Genomic DNA, 22,500 nt, shown 5'->3' with positions numbered 1-22,500 from the left:
TACATTTCTCAAATATAAGCGCTCAGTCATCTGTACATCATGGTAGGTTCCCACGACGTGCAATATGCGTTCAACTTATCAATGTTCATGTGTCCTGCAGTTCACATTATGACGCGCAGTTAGCTGCGGTCTTCATCGATCCATGAGCCGAGTGATCCACTGCCGAGGGTGACTAACTTGCGTAAGCCGCCGCTGTGCGCGTATACCCGTTCCCCGTAGGGAGGAGCAAGCCGCCGCTTAGAGACGAAGCATAAAGTGTCCTCATTCCACATAGGGCAAGCTGGATGAATCCATTTTACCCAGGACGGCCGAAGCGGCGTGGACCAGGGGAGAACTGAACCTTATACTTCACACCACAGTAAGTCTACGTGTCCTCTTCCACATAGGGCAAGCTAGAACTAACTATCTTACCCAGGACTGCCGAAGCAGCGTGGACCAGGGGAGGAACACACTTTTCATGGAAACGTAAGGCATCCATGACTGCCATAACGTAAGCCGCCGCTGTGCGCGTATACCCGTTCCCCGTAGGGAGGAGCAAGCCGCCGCTTAGAGACGAAGCATAAAGTGTCCTCATTCCACATAGGGCAAGCTGGATGAATCCATTTTACCCAGGACGGCCGAAGCGGCGTGGACCAGGGGAGAACTGAACTTTATACTTCACACCACAGTAAGTCTACGTGTCCTCTTCCACATAGGGCAAGCTAGAACTAACTATCTTACCCAGGACTGCCGAAGCAGCGTGGACCAGGGGAGGAACACACTTTTCATAGAAACGTAAGGCATCCATGACTGCCATAGTGCGTAAGCCGCCGCTGTGCGCGTAAACCCGTTCCCCGTAGGGAGGAGTCAAGCCGCCGCTTAGAGACGAAGTATTAAGTGTCCTCTTCCACATAGGGCAAGCTAGAATGAACTATCTTACCCAGGACCGCCGAAGCAGCGTGGACCAGGGGAGAACTGAACTTTATACTTCACACCACAGTATTGAGTAATGTGCCCTCTTCCACATAGGGCAAGCTGGAATGTTCCATTTTACCCAGGACGGCCGAAGCGGCGTGGACCAGTGGAGGACTACTCAATCATGAGGTTTGATATCGACTTGTGTGTTTCAATAGGGTACCGATGGTATGTTTTGAACCGATTTGATTTAGCCATTCTGAAGTCATCACTTGGTTGAAGCGCTGAACTAGGGAGGGGCATCGTTTACATATATATTGGTTTTTGCATGCTCTACTAGGTTAATGTCATAGGGTTGGCTATCGAGCATGCCCAAGTGATGACTTGATTTTGTGCTTGCTTGAATTCTTCACATTTCATACCATCGGTTAGTTGTCGAATCATTCCTCGATCATAACCTTCGTTCTTGGTTCATGTATGCTCTCTTCCACATAGGGCAAGCTAGAATTAACTATCTTACCCAGGACCGCCGAAGCAGCGTGGACCAGGGGAGAACTATACTTTGTCTTGTATGCCCTCTTCCACATAGGGCAAGCTAGAATGAACTATCTTACCCAGGACCGCCGGAGCAGCGTGGACCAGTGGAGGACTATACTTTGTTCATAACACCACAGTATTGAGTAATGTGCCCTCTTCCACATAGGGCAAGCTAGAATGAACTATCTTACCCAGGACCGCCGAAGCGGCGTGGACCAGTGGAGGACTACACAATCATGAGGTTTGATATCGACTTGTGTGTTTCAATAGGGTACCGATGGTATGTTTTGAACCGATTTGATTTAGCCATTCTGAAGTCATCACTTGGTTGAAGCGCTGAACTAGGGAGGGGCATCGTTTACATATATATTGGTTTTCGCATGCTCTACTAGGTTAATGTCATGAGGTTGGCTATCGAGCATGCCCAAGTGATGACTTGATTGTGTGCTTGCTTGAATTCTTCACATTTCATACCATCGGTTAGTTGTCGAATCATTCCTCGATCATAACCTTCGTTCTTGGTTCATGTATGCTCTCTTCCACATAGGGCAAGCTAGAATTAACTATCTTACCCAGGACCGCCGAAGCAGCGTGGACCAGGGGAGAACTATACTTTGTCTTGTATGCCCTCTTCCACATAGGGCAAGCTAGAACTAACTATCTTACCCAGGACTGCAAAGCAGCGTGGACCAGTGGAGGACTATACTTTGTTCATTACACCACAGTATTAAGTATGGTGTCCTCTTCCACCATAGGGCAAGCTAGAACTAACTATCTTACCCAGGACCGCCGAAGCAGTGTGGACCAGGGGAGGACTATACTTTATACTTCACACACTAGCCATACTGAAGTCTTCACTTGGTTGAAGCGCTGAACTACGGCGGGGTAATCGTTTACAGGTTATAATCATATAGCTGCATGCTCATTAGTAGATAATGGAATATTGTATGGCAATATGAGCATGCCCAAGTGATGACTTTGTTTCAAGCTCAACAGGTAGGGTATTGAGTCCTCTTCCACATAGGGCAAGCTAGAATGAACTATCTTACCCAGGACCGCCGGAGCAGCGTGGACCAGTGGAGGACTATACCTTGTCCATTACACCACAGTATTAAGTATTGTGTCCTCTTCCACATAGGGCAAGCTAGAATTAACTATCTTACCCAGGACCGCCGAAGCAGCGTGGACCAGATGAGGACTATACTTTATACTTCACACCACAGTTTTGAGTACGCCTTGCATAAAGTATCTAGTTTGAACCACGAGGGCTCACAATGTAGAACCGCGAGGGCTCTAGTACCGATTCTCTCGGTACGGCTTGGTCCGTGTTCCTTTATGCTTGTACTCTAAGTATTAAGTATTGTGTCCTCTTCCACATAGGGCAAGCTAGAACTAACTATCTTACCCAGGACCGCCGAAGCAGTGTGGACCAGGGGAGGACTATACTTTATACTTCACACACTAGCCATACTGAAGTCATCACTTGGTGGGGGTGAACTACGGCGGTCTCTATCGTTTTGGTTCGGTCTATATAGGGTCGCTTGCATGCTCATTCGAATATAATGTAATTGTGTATGGCAATATGAGCATGCCCAAGTGATGACTTTGTTTCAAGCTCAACAGGTAGGGTATTGAGTCCTCTTCCACATAGGGCAAGCTAGAATGAACTATCTTACCCAGGACCGCCGGAGCAGCGTGGACCAGTGGAGGACTCTATACTTTATACTTCACACCACAGTATTGAGTACGACTTGCATAAAGCCCCTAATGAGAACCACGAGGGCTCTCTCAATGTAGAACCACGAGGGCTCTAGTACCGATTCTCTCGGTACGGCTTGGTCCGTGTTCCTTTATGCTTGTACTCGCGGAAAGTCTCAACCCGGAGGTCTTGACTTTGATTGTCATAGTTGGACTACGACGGGGCATCCGACCATTGCTGACCGAACACCCCTGATTCATCATCTTTCGGATAGGAGGTGCGCCCACCTCCGACGCGGAAGTCTCAACCCGGAGGTTCGGACTTAGAGTTTTTCCCATTTAAAAGTTTTTCTCTTAGCCATACTGAAGTCATCACTTGGTGAACGATTGAACTAGGGCGGGTTAATCGTTTATAGGTATCATGTGGTTTGCATGCTCTCTTAGGTTAAGGTCATGTGGTTGGCTATCGAGCATGCCCAAGTGATGACTTTGTTTCACGCTTGCTTGATTTCTTCATGATTCCCTGTTATATAGTGTAATCATTCGAGAACAGGGAATCTTTGGTTTTGCTCAACAGGTATTGGATGTCAACTTGGTATCTAGATCGCATTAAGTCTCAACCCTTAGGTTCGGACTTGTATAGTGACATCTTGTTACGGTCTTGAGTCTCAACCCGCAGGTTCGGACTACTTAGTGTTTGATCGAATATAATATGGCAACTTGTGCCTAAGTCTCAACCCGCAGGTTCGGACTTCTGTTTATTTGGCCAATGTATGTATAAGGCAACTTGTGCCTAAGTCTCAACCCGCAGGTTCGGACTTGTGTATTTGTTCGAAGTCATGTATAAGGCAACGTGTGCCTAAGTCTCAACCCGCAGGTTCGGACTTGTTAGTGTTTCGTCAACTTTCATATGGCAACTTGTGCCTAAGTCTCAACCCGCAGGTTCGGACTTGTGTATTTGTTCGAAGTCATGTATAAGGCAACTTGTGCCTAAGTCTCAACCCGCAGGTTCGGACTTGTGTATTTGTTCGAAGTCATGTATAAGGCAACGTGTGCCTAAGTCTCAACCCGCAGGTTCGGACTTGTTAGTGTTTCGTCAACTTTCATATGGCAACTTGTGCCTGAGTCTCAACCCGCAGGTTCGGACTTCTATAGTGTTTCGTCAATTATCATATGGCAACTTGTGCCGAAGTCTCAACCCGCAGGTTCGGACTTCTGGAAGGATCACTTGGCCACTAATGATCCTTCCGCAGGTTCACCTACGGAAACCTTGTTACGACTTTTACTTCCTCTAAATCATCAAGTTCGGTCAACTTCGATAAAGCAGACGCGGTTCACGAGGATCCAGCGAACGATCATCTCCAAAGACCTCACTAAATAATCCATCGGTAGTAGCGACGGGCGGTGTGTACAAAGGGCAGGGACGTATTCAACGCTGGCTGATGACCAGCACTTACTAGAAGTTCCGAGTTCATATGGACCATTGCAATCCATAATCCCTACTAAGTGAGTATTTGAGTGATTTCCCGTTCCTCTCGGAATAGGAGACACGCTGCTACCCACATTGTAGCACGCGTGTAGCCCAGAACATCTAAGGGCATCACGGACCTGTTATCGCTCGATCTCATTTTGCTAAACACAAATTGTCCTGCTAAGCAGCGTACCGTAAGTGCACTTGCGCACACGAACAGCGAAGGTGTCAGGTCATACTCCACCGAAAGGTCCTAACCCGTTCCAATCGGCATCGACGCATTAACGCTGACTGCGTTCTAGTTAGCATATGTGAGTCACGTTCGTTATCGGAATTAACCAGACAAATCAATCCACGAACTAAGAACGGCCATGCACCACTACCCTTAAATTTGAGAAAGAGCTATTAATCTGTCTCACCTCCATAAGTTCGGACCTGGTAAGTTTTCCCGTGTTGAGTCAAATTGAACCGCAAGCTCCATTTCATTGTGGTGCCCTTCCGTCAATTCCTTTAAGTTTCAACTTTGCAACCATACTTCCCCCGGAACCTGACTTTGGTTTCCCGGAAGCTACTGAGAGCACCTGGTTGTAGCGTCTCCCAATTGCTAGTTGGCATCGTTTACGGTTAGAACTAGGGCGGTATCTAATCGCCTTCGATCCTCTAACTTTCGTTCTTGATTAAAGAAAGCATCCTTGACAAATGCCTTCGCTTTAGTTAGTCTTACGACGGTCTACGAATTTCACCTCTCGCGCCGTAATACTAGTGTCCCCAACTACTTCTGTTAATCATTACCTCCGGTCTGAGTACAAACCAATGAAAGATTAGACCAAGGTCGTATTCCATTATTCCATGCAAGATTATTCTAGGGCGTTTGGGCACCCTGCTTTAAGCACTCTAATTTGTTCAAGGTAAACGTGAGCGGTCGAGCTCTATGTTACACTTGCACCCGTTGAAGGGCACACCATGACACAGACTTGGTGCCCTACCACACCATTGAGTCGCAACCAGATTCCGACTTGGCCCACCGACCACGGGTTGACCGGGTCGGCGGAGCCGGACTGTGTTGGACAAGTATCAACTTCGAACGTTTTAACCGCAACAATTTTAATATACGCTAGTGGAGCTGGAATTACCGCGGCTGCTGGCACCAGACTTGCCCTCCACTTGATCCTCGTAGAAGGATTTATGCTCTACTCATTCCAATTATGAAACATCATTAAAGAGTTTCATATTGTTATTTCTCGTCACTACCTCCCCGTCCCGGGATTGGGTAATTTACGCGCCTGCTGCCTTCCTTGGATGTGGTAGCCATTTCTCAGGCTCCCTCTCCGGAATCGAACCCTGATTCCCCGTTACCCGTTGCAACCATGGTAGTCCTCTATACTACCATCCATAGTTGATAGGGCAGATATTTGCGAGATCTGTCGTCGGTGCGAGACCATACGATCAGCATCATTATCCAGACTTCAACTCAATGACACGGAGAACCCGCGATTGGTTTGACTAATAAGTGCACCAGTTCCCGCGAGGGTCCTGGCATGTTGCATGTATTAGCTCTAGATTTTCCACAGTTATCCAAGTAACTAGGTTGATGATCTCGTAAATTATAGCTGTTATACTGAGCCTTATGCGGTTTCACATTAAATCTGTTTGTACTTAGACATGCATGGCTTAACCTTTGAGACGAGCGTATATTACTGGTAGGATCAACCAGAATTCCGACTTTGCGTTCGAATGTTCATTGTCCCATTGCACCCGGAGGAGCAAACACCACGTTCTATATGTTGTCAAGTCCGGTAGCACACGGGAGGCGAGCCCCCGTGCGAACCTCATTGCCCTCGTATCACACACACCCGATGCACCGGACAGGCACTTGAGCGGCATTCGACTCCGCTAAGCGCACGTGCGCCCGATTGTGCATGCGCTGACGGGGCCTTCATACCCCTACCACAGCGACCTTATGCCAAACTTCCATGAATACTTAGGTGAGCTGACAAGGGCCTTCATTTCCCTACCATCAACTAAAGGACACGCTAGGCGCGTCCGATCATTGCAACTGCGGGGCTTTCATACCCCAATCACCACAGTACGCAATTCACCAGAGTTTAATCACAACCCCCCCGGACATGGCACACTATTAACTTGCAACAAAACTTAGTGTGTGCCGGGCACATCGGTTCCACAAAATCATTCCCGATGTACCCCAATTGGGGTTGCGAACGCATTCACGGTCCTCTGACACACCCAACCAAGCGTGGATACTACATACCTCAAACACCCAGTACACTAACAGACAAATCAACATATGGTTGCTTTCCCCCAGACATTTGCCAATCACTTGGCACCCGGACGGGAACTCGCTCCTGATTGCGCCATTGCCACCCATTTGCCAAGAGCGAGTTCTGTATGTAGATTTCATTTGGAAAGACAACCGTGTACTGGATATTCTATCCGACGATTACAGATGACGAGTACGAGACTCGACTACACTCACGGATAATACATTTTGGGTCGAGATTGCTTTCGGGGTTTTCGATTGGTCTTGCGCTTGTAAATGTATAACTTTGACTTGTGGTAACCTCGGTATGTTAGTCGATCACGTGGTTGTGAACTGGGTAGGGGTGAGCAATCTGTTCACTTGCACTCTGGGTAGGAATATGGTGAGCGCTATAGGTTAAAGATCATGGTATGGTTCCATCGTGATGACTTTCGCTAGATAGTAGTATGTTTGGATAGTTATAACGTTTTTGGCCATTTGTTCATAGTGTTCGGTTCATTCAGGAATTCGATTGGTCTTTGCTTCACACACGTGGTCGATCACTTGGATGTGAACTAGGGTGAGATTAAGGTGTTCACTAGTGCTCTTCGGTTTTGGATCAGTAATGAGCACTTGATTGGTTTCGCATAATATGTATCCATAGTGATGACTCTTTCCAGCTTAAGATTTCGTTACCGGTTTCGAATCCTCCCCACGTTCGCTTTTACTTGGTTAGGTTTTCGAGTGTAGATTTGAAAGCAATCTCATGTATGTATCCCATCTGATATAAGCCACTGACAGTTCATGTCACCTCGTTCAACTCTCGCTGGGTCACAGAAGTATGTTACTGCGCCCATTATCCCTACTCGGATAGGTTCGGTTCGTTCGTTTTATACTACGGTGAGTAAACTCAATTTGTGCATCGCATAGCCATGGAAAGCAAGCTTTCGCGGGCCTCTTCGACTGTTTTGATACGAGCTGTGCCCGTGATGCTTGTCATCCCAGGATACTAGACCCCTTTGGACGACCGCATGACCATCAGAAAGTAAATTCCACGTTCGATTTGGGGTGTGAACCCCGAACATAAAGTCTTTGTGTAGAACCACGAGGGCTCTATAGTACCGATTCTCTCGGTACGCTTGGTCCGTGTTCCTTTATGTTCGTACTCTTGTGAATAAGATTCACGTTCGTTTTGGGATATTTGCTACTGTCACCGTTTGAGTACTATGGGGCTTGAACCCCTAACATAAAGTCTTTGTGTAGAACCACGAGGGTTCTATAGTACCGATTCTCTCGGTACGCTTGGTCCGTGTTCCTTTATGTTCGTACTCTTGTGTGTATAATATTCATGTTCGGTTTGGGATATTTGCTACTGTCACCGTTTGAGTACTATGGGGCTTGAACCCCTAACATAAAGTCTTTGTGTAGAACCACGAGGGCTCTATAGTACCGATTCTCTCGGCACGCTTGGTCCGTGTTCCTTTATGTTCGTACTCTTGTGTGTATAATATACATGTTCGGTTTGGGATATTTGCTACTTTCACCTGGGTCCCGTTCTTCATACAAGTCTGCCTTGCTAATGTGGTAACTTTATAGTGTAGTTCTGACATCCCAATTTTGGGACTTAGCCGATTTTTCATGAATTTCCATATGACCCATAGGGTCCCTTTCTTCATACAAGCTTGCCTAGGGCGATCGGTCAAAACTTGTCTTACTATTCGATTGGTCTTCGCAGTTTCACCCTAGGCAATTCGCCTAGGTCTGTCTTCTTGAGGAGGCCAAAACCCGAAATAAGGAGGTCTGGCCGACCCTGAAACCTCCCCTGTCTTAACTACACTAACCCGATTTTTCAGGGTCCTCAGCGCCATACAAATTTGCCTAGGTCACTTGTACTCTTGACTTAGGCCATCCGACTTGGTCCGTGTTTCTTCCTAGGGTTCACCTAGGTACTTTGCCTTGCTTGATGTGGTAACTTTTTAGTGTAGTTCAGACATCCTAATTTTGGGACTTAGCCGATTTTTCATGTATTTCCATATGACCCATAGGGTCCCTTTCTTCATACAAGCTTGCCTAGGGCGATCGGTCAAAACTTGTCTTACTATTCGATTGGTCTTCGCACTTTCACCCTAGGCAGTTCGCCTAGGTCTGTCTTCTTGAGGAGGCCAAAACCCGAAATAAGGAGGTCCAGCCGACCCTGAAACCTCCCCTGTCTTAACTACACTAACCCGATTTTTCATGGTCCTTAGCGCCATACAACTTTGCCTAGGTCACTTGTACTCTTGACTTAGGCCATCTGACTTGGTCCGTGTTTCTTCCTAGGGTTCACCTAGGTACTTTGCCTTGCTTGATGTGGTAACTTTTTAGTGTAGTTCAGACATCCCAATTTCGGGACTTAGCCGATTTTTCGTATATTTCCATATGACCCATAGGGTCCCTTTCTTCATACAAGCTTGCCTAGGGCGATCGGTCAAAACTTGTCTTACTATTCGATTGGTCTTCGCACTTTCACCCTAGGCAGTTTGCCTAGGTCTGTCTTCTTGAGGAGGCCAAAACCCGAAATAAGGAGGTTCAGCCGACCCAGAAACCTCCCCTGTCTGAACTACACTAACCCGATTTTTCAGGGTCCTCAGCGCCATACAACTTTGCCTAGGTCACTTGTACTCTTGACTTAGGCCATCTGACTTGGTCCGTGTTTCTTCCTAGGGTTCACCTAGGTACTTTGCCTTGCTTGCTGTGGTAACTTTTTAGTGTAGTTCAGACATCCCAATTTTGGGACTTAGCCGATTTTTCATGTATTTCCATATGACCCATAGGGTCCCTTTCTTCATACAAGCTTGCCTAGGGCGATCGGTCAAAACTTGTCTTACTATTCGATTGGTCTTCGCACTTTCACCCTAGGCAGTTTGCCTAGGTGTAGCTTCTTGAGGAGGTCAAAACCCAAAATAAGGAGGTTCAGCCGACCCAAAAACCTCCCCTGTCTAAACTACACTAACCAGATTTTTCAGGGTCCTCACCGTCATACAACTTTGCCTAGGTCACTTGTTCTCTTGACTTAGGCCATCTGACTTGGTCCGTGTTTCTTGCTAGGGTTCACCTAGGTACTTTGCCTTGCTTGATGTGGTAACTTTTTAGTGTAGTTCAGACATCCCAATTTTGGGACTTAGCCGATTTTTCATGTATTTCCATATGACCCATAGGGTCCCTTTCTTCATACAAGCTTGCCTAGGGCGATCGGTCAAAACTTGTCTTACTATTCGATTGGTCTTCGCACTTTCACCCTAGGCAGTTTGCCTAGGTGTAGCTTCTTGAGGAGGTCAAAACCCAAAATAAGGAGGTTCAGCCGACCCAAAAACCTCCCCTGTCTAAACTACACTAACCAGATTTTTCAGGGTCCTCACCGTCATACAACTTTGCCTAGGTCACTTGCACTCTTGACTTAGGCCATCTGACTTGGTCCGTGTTTCTTGCTAGGGTTCACCTAGGTACTTTGCCTTGCTTGATGTGGTAACTTTTTAGTGTAGTTCTGACATCCCAATTTTGGGACTTAGCCGATTTTTCATGTATTTCCATATGACCCTTAGGGTCCCTTTCTTCATACAAGCTTGCCTAGGGCGATCGGTCAAAACTTGTCTTACTATTCGATTGGTCTTCGCACTTTCACCCTAGGCAGTTTGCCTAGGTGTAGCTTCTTGAGGAGGTCAAAACCCAAAATAAGGAGGTTCAGCCGACCCAAAAACCTCCCCTGTCTAAACTACACTAACCAGATTTTTCAGGGTCCTCACCGTCATACAACTTTGCCTAGGTCACTTGCACTCTTGACTTAGGCCATCTGACTTGGTCCGTGTTTCTTGCTAGGGTTCACCTAGGTAGTTTGCCTTGCTTGATGTGGTAACTTTTTAGTGTAGTTCTGACATCCCAATTTTGGGACTTAGCCGATTTTTCATGTATTTCCATATGACCCTTAGGGTCCCTTTCTTCATACAAGCTTGCCTAGGGCGATCGGTCAAAACTTGTCTTACTATTCGATTGGTCTTCGCACTTTCACCCTAGGCAGTTTGCCTAGGTGTAGCTTCTTGATGAGGCCAAAACCCAAAATAAGGGAGTTCGGCCGACCCAAAAACCTACCCTGTCTAAACTACACTAACCAGATTTTTCAGGGTCCTCAGCGCCATACAACTTTGCCTAGGTCACTTGTTCTATTGACTTAGGCCATCTGACTTGGTCCGTGTTTCTTCCTAGGGTTCACCTAGGTACTTTGCCTTGCTTGGTGTGGTAACTTTTTAGTGTAGTTCTGACATCCCCATTTTGGGACTTAGCCGATTTTTCGTAAAATACCATATGACCCATCAGGGTCCTTTGCTTCATATAAGTTTGCCTTGCTTGGTATGGTAACATTTGAGTGTAGTTCTGACATCATCATTTTGGGACTTAGCCGATTTTTCGTAAAATACCATATGACCCATATGGGTCCTTTGCTTCATATAAGTTTGCCTTGCTTGGTGTGGTAACATTTGAGTGTAGTTCTGACATCATCATTTTGGGACTTAGCCGATTTTTCGTAAAATACCATATGACCCATCAGGGTCCTTTGCTTCATATAAGTTTGCCTTGCTTGGTGTGGTAACACATGAGTGTAGTTCTGACATCCCCATTTTGGGACTTAGCCGATTTTTCGTAAAATACCATATGACCCATCAGGGTCCTTTCCTTCATATAAGTTTGCCTTGCTTGATGTGGTAACATTTGAGTGTAGTTCTGACATCCCCATTTTGGGACTTAGCCGATTTTTCGTAAAATACCATATGACCCATATGGGTCCTTTGCTTCATATAAGTTTGCCTTGCTTGGTGTGGTAACATTTGAGTGTAGTTCTGACATCATCATTTTGGAACTTAGCCGATTTTTCGTAAAATACCATATGACCCATCAGGGTCCTTTCCTTCATATAAGTTTGCCTTGCTTGGTGTGGTAACTTTTTAGTGTAGTTCTGACATCCCCATTTTGGGACTTAGCCGATTTTTCGATCAATACCATATGACCCATCAGGGTCCTTTGCTTCATATAAGTTTGCCTTGCTTGGTGTGGTAACATTTGAGTGTAGTTCTGACATCATCATTTTGGGACTTAGCCGATTTTTCGTAAAATACCATATGACCCATCAGGGTCCTTGCCTTCATATAAGTTTGCCTTGCTTGGTGTGGTAACACATGAGTGTAGTTCTGACATCCCCATTTTAGGACTTAGCCGATTTTTCGTAAAATACCATATGACCCATCAGGGTCCTTTCCTTCATATAAGTTTGCCTTGCTTGATGTGGTAACATTTGAGTGTAGTTCAGACATCCCCATTTTGGGACTTAGCCGATTTTTCGATCCATACCATATGACCCATCAGGGTCCTTGCCTTCATATAAGTTTGCCTTGCTTGGTGTGGTAACATTTTAGTGTAGTTCTGACATCACCATTTTGGGACTTAGCCGATTTTTCGTAAAATACCATATGACCCATCAGGGTCCTTGCCTTCATATAAGTTTGCCTTGCTTGGTGTGGTAACATTTTAGTGTAGTTCTGACATCACCATTTTGGGACTTAGCCGATTTTTCGTAAAATACCATATGACCCATCAGGGTCCTTTGCTTCATATAAGTTTGCCTTGCTTGGTGTGGTAACACATGAGTGTAGTTCTGACATCCCCATTTTGGGACTTAGCCGATTTTTCGACCAATACCATATGACCCATCAGGGTCCTTTGCTTCATATAAGTTTGCCTTGCTTGGTGTGGTAACATTTGAGTGTAGTTCTGACATCCCCATTTTGGGACTTAGCCGATTTTTCGATCCATCCTATATGACCCATCAGGGTCCTTTTTCTTCATATAAGTTTCCCAAGACTTAGTGCTTTTTACCTTTGGACACCAATATCACCCTTACGGGTTTCTTTGATCTTCTCACTTTGTATTGACCAAATGTAGGTCTTGCCATGCCAAACATATAATTGTTCTACACCAAGTCTCTATCTCGTACCGCCAGCTCGGTACATTCGATCAACCTGCCCTTAAGGCACCCGGGACTTAGCCATTTTTTCACATTTTTCATGATTTTGAGGCAACTTTTCTCGACTTTGTCACCTTATATCACCAAGATCCTTTCCCTTTAGCGCTTCACTCTGTTCGTATGATATTTAGCGCTGACTATCACCTTTCTATCGCTGACCTCAACTTCTTATTCGGTGCCATAGAGCCAGAGATATTTGGTGTATGCTGTTATAAGGGAAGTTTGTCACTTTTTCAAAGGCCCACTTTGGGACGCCCATATCTCACCTTCACGTATCTTCGATCTTCTTGTCGTCTATGGACGAAACTTAGGTCTTGTATTGGCCAACTTATAAATGTTCTACGGCCAAGCCGTATCTCTTACCGCCAGCCCGGTATTCATGGACTTAGTCGGATTTTCGCCTCTCGTGGTAACAATTTCTGACTTTGACTCACAATAACACCCGAACGGTCACATGCTAGCGCTTTGCTTGGTAGGAATTATAGTTAGCGCTTCCTTTTCTCTTTCCATCGATACCTTGTTCGTTCCATTCCATGCCATACAGCCGAAGTTATGATGTTTCCCGTTTTCCATATCATGTGGAGCTTATGCTCTGGGAAAACCATCTAACACCTGTACCACCCTTTTGGGTACCACCGATCTCGTCACTATGTTCGGGCCAAATATAGGTTATAACATGCCCAACATATAATTGTTCTACACCAAGTCTCTATCTCTTACCGCCTGCTCGGTATTTTACTCGTAAGTCCAAATTTCACAACTTGTACTTTTTGGCCCAATGTACTCGAGTTTCAATTTTGGTAACATTTTTCGACTTTGACACTTAATAACTTCCAAATCATGCTAGTTAGCGCTTTGCTTTCTTCTAGTCGTATCTAGCGCTGGGTGTTACCTTTCCAAAACATATCCTAGCTTAACAATCCATGCCATACAGCCGGAGCTATACGGTGCACAAGTCAAATCCATTTTAGCCATGTTTCATTTTTGCCAATTTTTGACCACTCGTATCACCCTTCCAGAGTGGTTCGATCTTCTCGCTGTCTATGGACGACTTTTAGGTCTCGTAGAGGCAAACTTATAAGTATTCTACGTCAACCCGCTATCTCTTACCGCCTGCTCGGTATTCTTGGTCTTGTGTGATTTTTGGAAATTTTGGTATTATTTTTCCACTTTGTCGCTTAATAACTCAGTTTTGCTCAACACTTAGCGCTTCGGTTGTTTGGGATTATAGTTAGCGCTCGGTTCGACCTTTCCAACACTGATCTTAGCTTGTCGATCCGTTCCATACAGCCTGAGTTATTCGCGATACCGTGTTTCAACCCATTTCTCAAGTCTCGTTTTGGTCCAACTTTGAACCAGCCATATCACCCTGATGGGTACCTCCGATCTTCTCGCTCTATATTGGCCAAAGTTAGGTCTTGTGGTAACGTACTTATGATTGTTCTACGCCGTGTTCGTAGCTCTTATCGTTCGCCCGCTATTTTCGATCATAAGGTGAATTTTCGCCTCTAAACCACCATTTTTCACCTTTGCCCTCTAATATGACCGACTTGCTCAACACCTAGCGCTTCGCTTGGTAGGACACATAGCTAGCGCTCGTCAAGACCTTTCCAACGCATATCCAAGCTTTCCGATCCGAGCCATACAGCCTGAGCTATAGGCGATACCGTTTTTCCCATTTTCTTGGTCACATGCACTTTAGGGTACCCCTTTTTGCCTTTGACCCTTAATACCTCCTCCGGGTCACTAGTAGGCGCTCAGCTTGGTAGGAAACATAGCTAGAGCAGGCCTTCACCTTTCCAAAACTGCCTCAAGTGTACCGATCCGACATCTAGAACCAAAGTTATGGTCATTCCTATCATGCTCTACTTTCATGGTCAACCTCCACCAAGCACACCTAGGTTGGACCAACTTTCACCAACTCATCTCGAACCCCAAATTTGCTTCGACCTACTAGGTTTCCCTAGTAAAGTGGTCAAAACATCCATTACAACACGACTGGTCTTTCTGGTGGTCGACCTAGGCGACTTTGTTCGACGACCACCACCCCATGGAACTAAAAGACGTCCCTTGATACGGACCACCGATACATTTTCCGGCCTGTCTAAACTACACTCATCGAAATTTTTTTGGGTCCCCACCGTCATACAAGTTTGCCTAGGTCAAGTTTTTCTTCCGGATCGGCCGCGGACCTCACTTTTCATTATCTAGGGAGGCCATAGGGCCCCAAAAGGGGTTTTTTAAAATTTTCGACACTTTCGACTTTGGTCGGATTTTTTCCGATTTTGGTCCGACCTAGGGACTTGGTGGTCCAAGGAGCCTCGGGACCAAACTTTTTTCTCAGGGGTCCCTACCTCCATACAACTTTGCCTAGGTCAATTTTTTGTTCCAAATCGACCGCGGATTTCACTTTTCAATATCTGGGGCTCGTGTAGAGTCCGAATATGAGGTTTTCTCATTTTTCGACATTTTCGACTTTTTTCGACTTTTTTCGGGTTTTTCGACCTAGGGGTCCGCCGAACAAATTTTGGGTCAAAAATTTTTATTGAACTAGTCGAAAGTACGCAAAAAGATAAGACTTTTTGCCGAAGACACCATGCCCCGGAACCGACTCCTTCCCCTTCAAAATTGGGGACAAACGTGATTTTTGAAACTTTTCCTTAGGGAGCCCAAGACTTAGAAAATTTTCAAATTCTCGATTTTTCGATTGCGAGCTAGCGCTTTGCGGTCTTCGGCAATGTTGTAGATCTCGACGAGATAAGACTTTTTGGTCAAGGGACATTTTGCCCTCCGACCCCTCCTTCCCCCCGCAAATCGCCCCCCAAAGTGCAATTTTTGCATTTTCACCTCTTTGCACGCACTGTTCGGCCCAAATGGCCACTTTCTATGGGTCTGAGCGCTTTGCGGTCTTCGGCAAACTTTTAGAGCGTACCAAGCCCTAATTATAATTCTTCTACACCACCTTCGTACCTCTTCATCCCTGGCCGCTATTCGCGTACCAAGGTAATTTTTGTTCATTTTGTCAACATTTTTCATCTTTGACTGCTTATATCGGCCTTGCCATGAACCGATAGCGCTTCGCTGTGTTCTAACGTAAGTTAGTACTGCTCAATACCTTTCCAAATCATGTCTTAGATTGTCATTTGCTTGCATACAGCCGGAGCTATGAGCGATACCGTAAAAAGTACCGAAACTTGGAAAAATCCTTTGATCGCCCATATCCCCCCTTTGGGGGCCAGATATCGAAAAAAGTTCTGATTCAAAAAGTTGCGCATTAACGTGTTCTAGTTATGCCTAGAACATTTCACTTCGCTAGCTGGCCTGCAACTTAGCCGTAATTGGGATTTTAGGGTGTTCTTGGAGGGCCCATTTCCTGCGACTTGGTATCTTTTGGGCCCAATGTTTCTCTAATATCTCCACGAGTTTTCCAGATAGCCTTTTCAAACTTTCAGGGTGCCTAGAACACCTCAAGACCTTTCCAACGCTATGCCGTTTGCCTCGCTCGGACATCTACAGCCAAAGTTATTCGAGGTACACGGTACCTTACCCTGTTTTCTCAGTACTTGGTCGAAAATTTCGATCAGCCATATGACCGACTTGGACAACCCTGAGCGGGTTGGCCCCATATAACTAAACTTTCGTCTCGTAGAGGCAAACTTATAAATATTCCACGTCAACTCGCTATCTCGTACCGCCTTGACGGTATACTTGGTCCAAGGGCCATTTCCAGCGACTTGGTCGCAATTTCGCTCTAAGTTTCGCTAATACCTTCGTCCGTGGACATGGTGATTTTTTGTTCGTATTTTTCCTTGATAGTCCCACTCAAGACTATTCCATACCAGAGCCAAGCGTCCCGCTAAGTGCCATACAGCCTGAGCAGTAATTCATGAAAGGTACCTCTACCAGTTTTTGCCATACTTGGGTACAAACTTTGGATCGCCCATATCTCCACTTTGGAGGCCAGCCAGCACCTTGGCCTCATATACTTTTTTGTTGGTCATACCATGCACCAAATATAATTGTTCTACGCCAACTTGCTATCTCTTCTCCAACTTGCCGTTATTCTTGGTCCAAGTCCCATTTCATTCGTTTTTGGACCCATTTTGCTATATGTTTCACTAATAGCTTCGGCCATGGACAAGCTGATATTCTGTTTGTATTTTTGCTTGATAGTCCCACTCAAGACCATTCCAAAACACACCGCAACTTGTCGCTCGGTGGCAAACTGACCGAGTTATAATTCATGAAAGATACCTCAACTTGGTACACCATGTGGTCGGCCCAAACCATATACCGACCAAACGACCGACTTGGAGCACCCTGACCGGGTTGCCCCCATATAATGAAAGTTGCGTCTCTACACGCCCAACTTATGAATATTCTACGCCAAGTCGCTATCTCTTACCGGTAAGCCGGTATTCACCTTCCAAGGGTGATTTTGGTCAAGTGCCATTTCCTGCGACTTGGTCCCCGAATTGGACCATCATCACCTAATATCTCCGTGGTCTTTCAACTCAGCCTCATAAAACTTTCAGGGTAGATAGGTCTCCCCAAGACCTTTCCAACGGTGAGCCGTTTGCTTCGCTCGGCCATCTACAGCCGAAGTTATTAATGGTACTTGGTACCTTACCCTGTTTTTTCCATACTTGTTCGTACTTGGGTACAAACTTTGGATCGCCCATATCTCCACTTTGGAGGCCAGCTAGCACCTTGGCCCCATATACTTTTTTGTTGGTCATGCCATGCACCAAATATAATTGTTCTACGCCAACTTGCTATCTCTTCTCCAACTTGCCGTTATTCTTGGTCCAATTCCCATTTCATTCGTTTTTGGACCCATTTTGCTATATGTTTCACTAATAGCTTCGGCCATGGACAAGCTGATTTTCGATTGGTATTTTTCCTTGATAGTCCCACTCAAGACCATTCCAAAACACACCGCAGCTTGTCGCTCGGTGGCAAACTGACCAAGTTATAATTCATGAAAGGTACCTCAACTTGGCACACCACGTGGTCGGCCCAAACCATAAACCAACCAAACGACCGACTTGGAGCACCCTGACCGGGTTGGCCCCATATAATAAAAGTTGCGTCTCTACACGCCCAACTTATGAATATTCTACGCCAAGTCGCTATCTCTTACCGGTAAGCCGGTATTCACCTTCCAAGGGTGATTTTGGTCAAGCGCCATTTCCTGCGACTTGGTCCCCGAATTGGACCATCATCACCTAATATCTCCGTGGTCTTTCAACTCAGCCTCATGAAACTTTCAGGGTAGATAGGTCTCCCCAAGACCTTTCCAACGGTGAGCCGTTTGCCTCGCTCGGCCATCTACAGCCGAAGTTATTAATGGTACTTGGTACCTTACCCTGTTTTTTCCATACTTGTTCGTACTTGGGTACAAACTTTGGATCGCCCATATCTCCACTTTGGAGGCCAGCCAGCACCTTGGCCCCATATACTTTTTTGTTGGTGATACCATGCAACAAATATAATTGTTCTACGCAAGCTTGCTATCTCTTCTCCAACTTGCGGTTATTTTTGACTCAAGTCCCATTTCCATAGTTTTTGGTACCAATTTGCTCTATGTTTCGCTAATAGCTTCGCCCAAGGACTTTGTGATTTTTTGTTCGCATTTTTCCTAAATAGTCCCACTCAAGACTATTCCAAATCACACCTTAGCTTGTCGCTCAGTGCCATACAGCCAGAGTTTTAATTCATGAAAGGTACATCACCTTGGTACACCACGTGGTCGGTCCAAACCATCAACCAACCATATGACCGACTTCGAGTCGAGCTAGCGGCTAGGCTCAATATAATGAAATGCGTGTCTTGATGCGGGCTACTGACGGTCTGAACAATGTAGCTCGCTAGCTCGTCTCTAAACTTGTGTTTTGGTCGAATATTGGGTGTTCATGTACCACTTCGGGTAACATGGACTTTGGTGCAACTTTACCACTTGTGCACTTAATAACTTCCCGGTCATTCAAGTCTTTGCCTTCATACTTTCAGGGTAGTTAGGTCTCGTCGAGACCTTTCCATACATATGCCAAACTCATCGATCGGACATCTATAGCCCGAGTTATTCGCGGTACACCGTATCTTACCCTGTTTTTTCCTCAATTGGGTACAAACCTTGGAACACCCATATCGCCCCTTTAGAGACTAGCTGGCACGTTGGCCTCATATAATGATAAGTGCACCTCAACTAGGGCTACTGACGGTCAGAACATTTCAACTTGCTAGCTCGGGCCCACACTTGTGTTTTTCTCGAATATATGGTTCAAGTGTGCCACTTTGGGCACTTTTGGACATTTTGTCCCCACACAACTTTCTTGCCTTGGTAGATAGGGTCTTGTGATCTTGGGCAAAAAGATGCACCAAGATTTAGTCTAACTTTCGTTCTTGTACCGCAAAGCGCTATCTCAAACACCCGAGGAGATAGAAAGTGATTATGTTCGGTATATCGGTCTTCCATGGCCTACTATGGTAAACCCCTGCAGGTATGCAACCGAAGGTGCTTGGTACATGTATTTGGTGCAATATCGGTGCAAAGTAGGTGTTTCCTTGATCGGGCTATAACTTTCTTGGTTGATGTTGGATTGCTTTGCGGTCTTCGGGGGATAGTTAGGGAACATGTTGGCCAACATTTCCTTATTCCTCAGCCTGGCCGTACCTCTTACCGTCTAGGCGGTATACATGCTCTAAGTTGGAACTTGTGTTCCTTTGGGTAACTTCTCTGACTTTGACGCTTAATAACTTTCGTTCATATGCAGTCTAAGCTCTGCAACTCTCAGGAAAGCTAGTACTACTCATTTCCTTTCCATATCAGTCTTTGGCTTGTCGATCCGATGTCTACAGCCTTACTTATTCACGTTCCCTGTGAAGGTAGGTTTTTGCCCATTTTCCAGTTCATGTGGTAACATTCCCGGACTTTGCCGGCTTTCTCTTCATGTGGTAACTTGCTTGCTCATGTGGTAACTTGGAAGTGTATTTCTGACAGACCCAATCTGGGACTTAGCCGATTTTTCTCTTCATATCATATGGATCCATCACTAGGCCATCTTGCTTGCTTGTGTGGTAACTTGATAGTGTATGTCTGACAGACCCAATCTGGGACTTAGCCGATTTTTCTCTTCATATCATATGGATCCATCACTAGGCCATCTTGCTTGCTTGTGTGGTAACTTGGAAGTGTATTTCTGACAGACCCAATCTGGGACTTAGCCGATTTTTCTCTTCATATTATATGGATCCTGGACTTAGCCGATTTTTCTCTTCATATCATATGGATCCATCACTAGGCCATCTTGCTTGCTTGTGTGGTAACTTGGAAGTGTATTTCTGACAGACCCAATCTGGGACTTAGCCGATTTTTCTCTTCATATCATATGGATCCATCACTAGGCCATCTTGCTTGCTTGTGTGGTAACTTGGAAGTGTATTTCTGACAGACGAAATCTGGGACTTAGCCGATTTTTCTCTTCATATCATATGGATCCATCACTAGGCCATCTTGCTTGCTTGTGTGGTAACTTGGAAGTGTATTTCTGACAGACCCAATCTGGGACTTAGCCGATTTTTCTCTTCATATTATATGGATCCTGGACTTAGCCGATTTTTCTCTTCATATCATATGGATCCATCACTAGGCCATCTTGCTTGCTTGTGTGGTAACTTGGAAGTGTATTTCTGACAGACCCAATCTGGGACTTAGCCGATTTTTCTCTTCATATCATATGGATCCATCACTAGGCCATCTTGCTTGCTTGTGTGGTAACTTGGAAGTGTATTTCTGACAGACCCAATCTGGGACTTAGCCGATTTTTCTCTTCATATCATATGGATCCATCACTAGGCCATCTTGCTTGCTTGTGTGGTAACTTGGAAGTGTATTTCTGACAGACCCAATCTGGGACTTAGCCGATTTTTCTCTTCATATTATATGGATCCTGGACTTAGCCGATTTTTCTCTTCATATCATATGGATCCATCATTAGGCCATCTTGCTTGCTTGTGTGGTAACTTGATAGTGTATTTCCGACAGACCCAATCTCGGACTTAGCCGATTTTTCTCTTCATATTATATGGTTCCATCACTAGGCCATCTTGCTTGCTTGTGTGGTATCTTGAAAGTGTATGTCTGACAGACCCAATCTCGGACTTAGCCGACTTTTCTCTTCATATAATATGGATCCTGGACTTAGCCTGTTATTAGGTTATTATATATGGATCCTGGACTTAGCCGATTATTAGGTTATTATATATGGATCCTGGACTTAGCCGATTTTTCTCTTCATATAATATGGATCCGGGACTTAGCCGATTATTAGGTTATTATATATGGATCCTGGACTTAGCCGATATTTCTCTTCATATAATATGGATCCGGGACTTAGCCAATTTTTCTCTTCATATAATATGGATCCGGGACTTAGCCGATTTTTCTCTTCATATAATATGGATCCGGGACTTAGCCAATTTTTCTCTTCATGTGGTAACGTATGCCAATCGCTCACAAGTCATGGGATAAGGGTACTTGTGTTCTTCCATCTTCTAAGTCCCGCACGGGGACATCGTGATCGCCCCAAGTCCGGAATAGCGCCAAGTCAAGCCCCACGGTGGCCGTGCAGGACCTGTTAGCGGCGGCCCCACTGACAGCACTAATCCGGACTTAGAAATTATATCTTTCTAATCGAACACCACACACGCAACACCACCATACCACCATCTCCTTGCAAGTACCTAAGTACCCGCAACTCCATGGTGAAGGCAATGTCACTCCATCACCAACCTCTTTGCATTGCAAGCACTTGCGTACCTACAACACTCCGAAGAAGGCAACGGCGCGCGATGCTCGACTCCACACACCTCACCACACCACACCACCGATGGCCAGCCAGCCAGCCAGCCCAGCTAAGGGCTAACCCACCAACCAACCACCAATGGCCTAGGCCAGCCGGATCCCACCTTCAAGTCCAAGCACAGCCAAGTGCAAGTACCGCCAAGTGTTCACCAACCAACCATCACACCAGGTCAGCTGGCCAGTACCCACCTTCAAGTGCCATTACCCTCGGGTGCAAGCCCAATCAAGTGTTAACCAACCAACCCGGCCAAGGCAGCCAACAGGCCGGCACCCTACAGCACCGACCCGCCATCACCACCTCAACCGTTGACCATGCAAGTGGCCTCGGACAACAGGTGACACCCGAAGTACATCCGAAGAACGTATATCAAGTGTTTGCTCACCAAGTCCTCAACCAACCCCAAGTACCCGGAGGTACCCAGAGTGTTGGATCCGCCAACCCGTCCCGGCACTCCAAGTCCTTGCGAACCCAAAGTGTTTGCCCGGTAGGGCCATTGTATCACAACGCTTGCGACCATGCAAGTGGCCTCGAACAAGGTGACAGGGGTATCTTCACCAAGTTCTCAACCAACCCCAAGTACCCGGAGGTACCCAGAGTGTTGGGTCCGCCAACCACTACCAGCACTCCAAGTCCTCGCGAACATAAAGTGTTTGCCCGGTAGGGCCATTAGACCACAACGCTTGCTAACCATGCAAGTGGTCTCGGACAACAGGTGACACCCGAA

The 22,500-nt window shown here is 45.9% G+C and overlaps 1 non-coding gene across 1 annotated transcript; it reads right to left on the bottom strand.

The window, feature by feature from the left end:
• Positions 1–16: 16 nt before the first annotated feature.
• Positions 17–171, bottom strand: LOC131292613 (5.8S ribosomal RNA). Its single transcript, XR_009190232.1, has one exon. It is a non-coding gene; the product is annotated as a 5.8S ribosomal RNA (ribosomal RNA).
• Between the last annotated feature and the right edge of the window lie 22,329 nt (positions 172–22,500).

The sequence above is a fragment of the Anopheles ziemanni genome (assembly GCF_943734765.1).
Source record: "Anopheles ziemanni chromosome X unlocalized genomic scaffold, idAnoZiCoDA_A2_x.2 X_unloc_8, whole genome shotgun sequence".
In the NCBI taxonomy this organism is placed as follows: Eukaryota; Metazoa; Arthropoda; class Insecta; order Diptera; family Culicidae; genus Anopheles; species Anopheles ziemanni.
The sequence above is the reverse complement of the archived record's forward strand: the minus strand, read 5'-3'. Positions and strand labels throughout refer to the sequence as shown.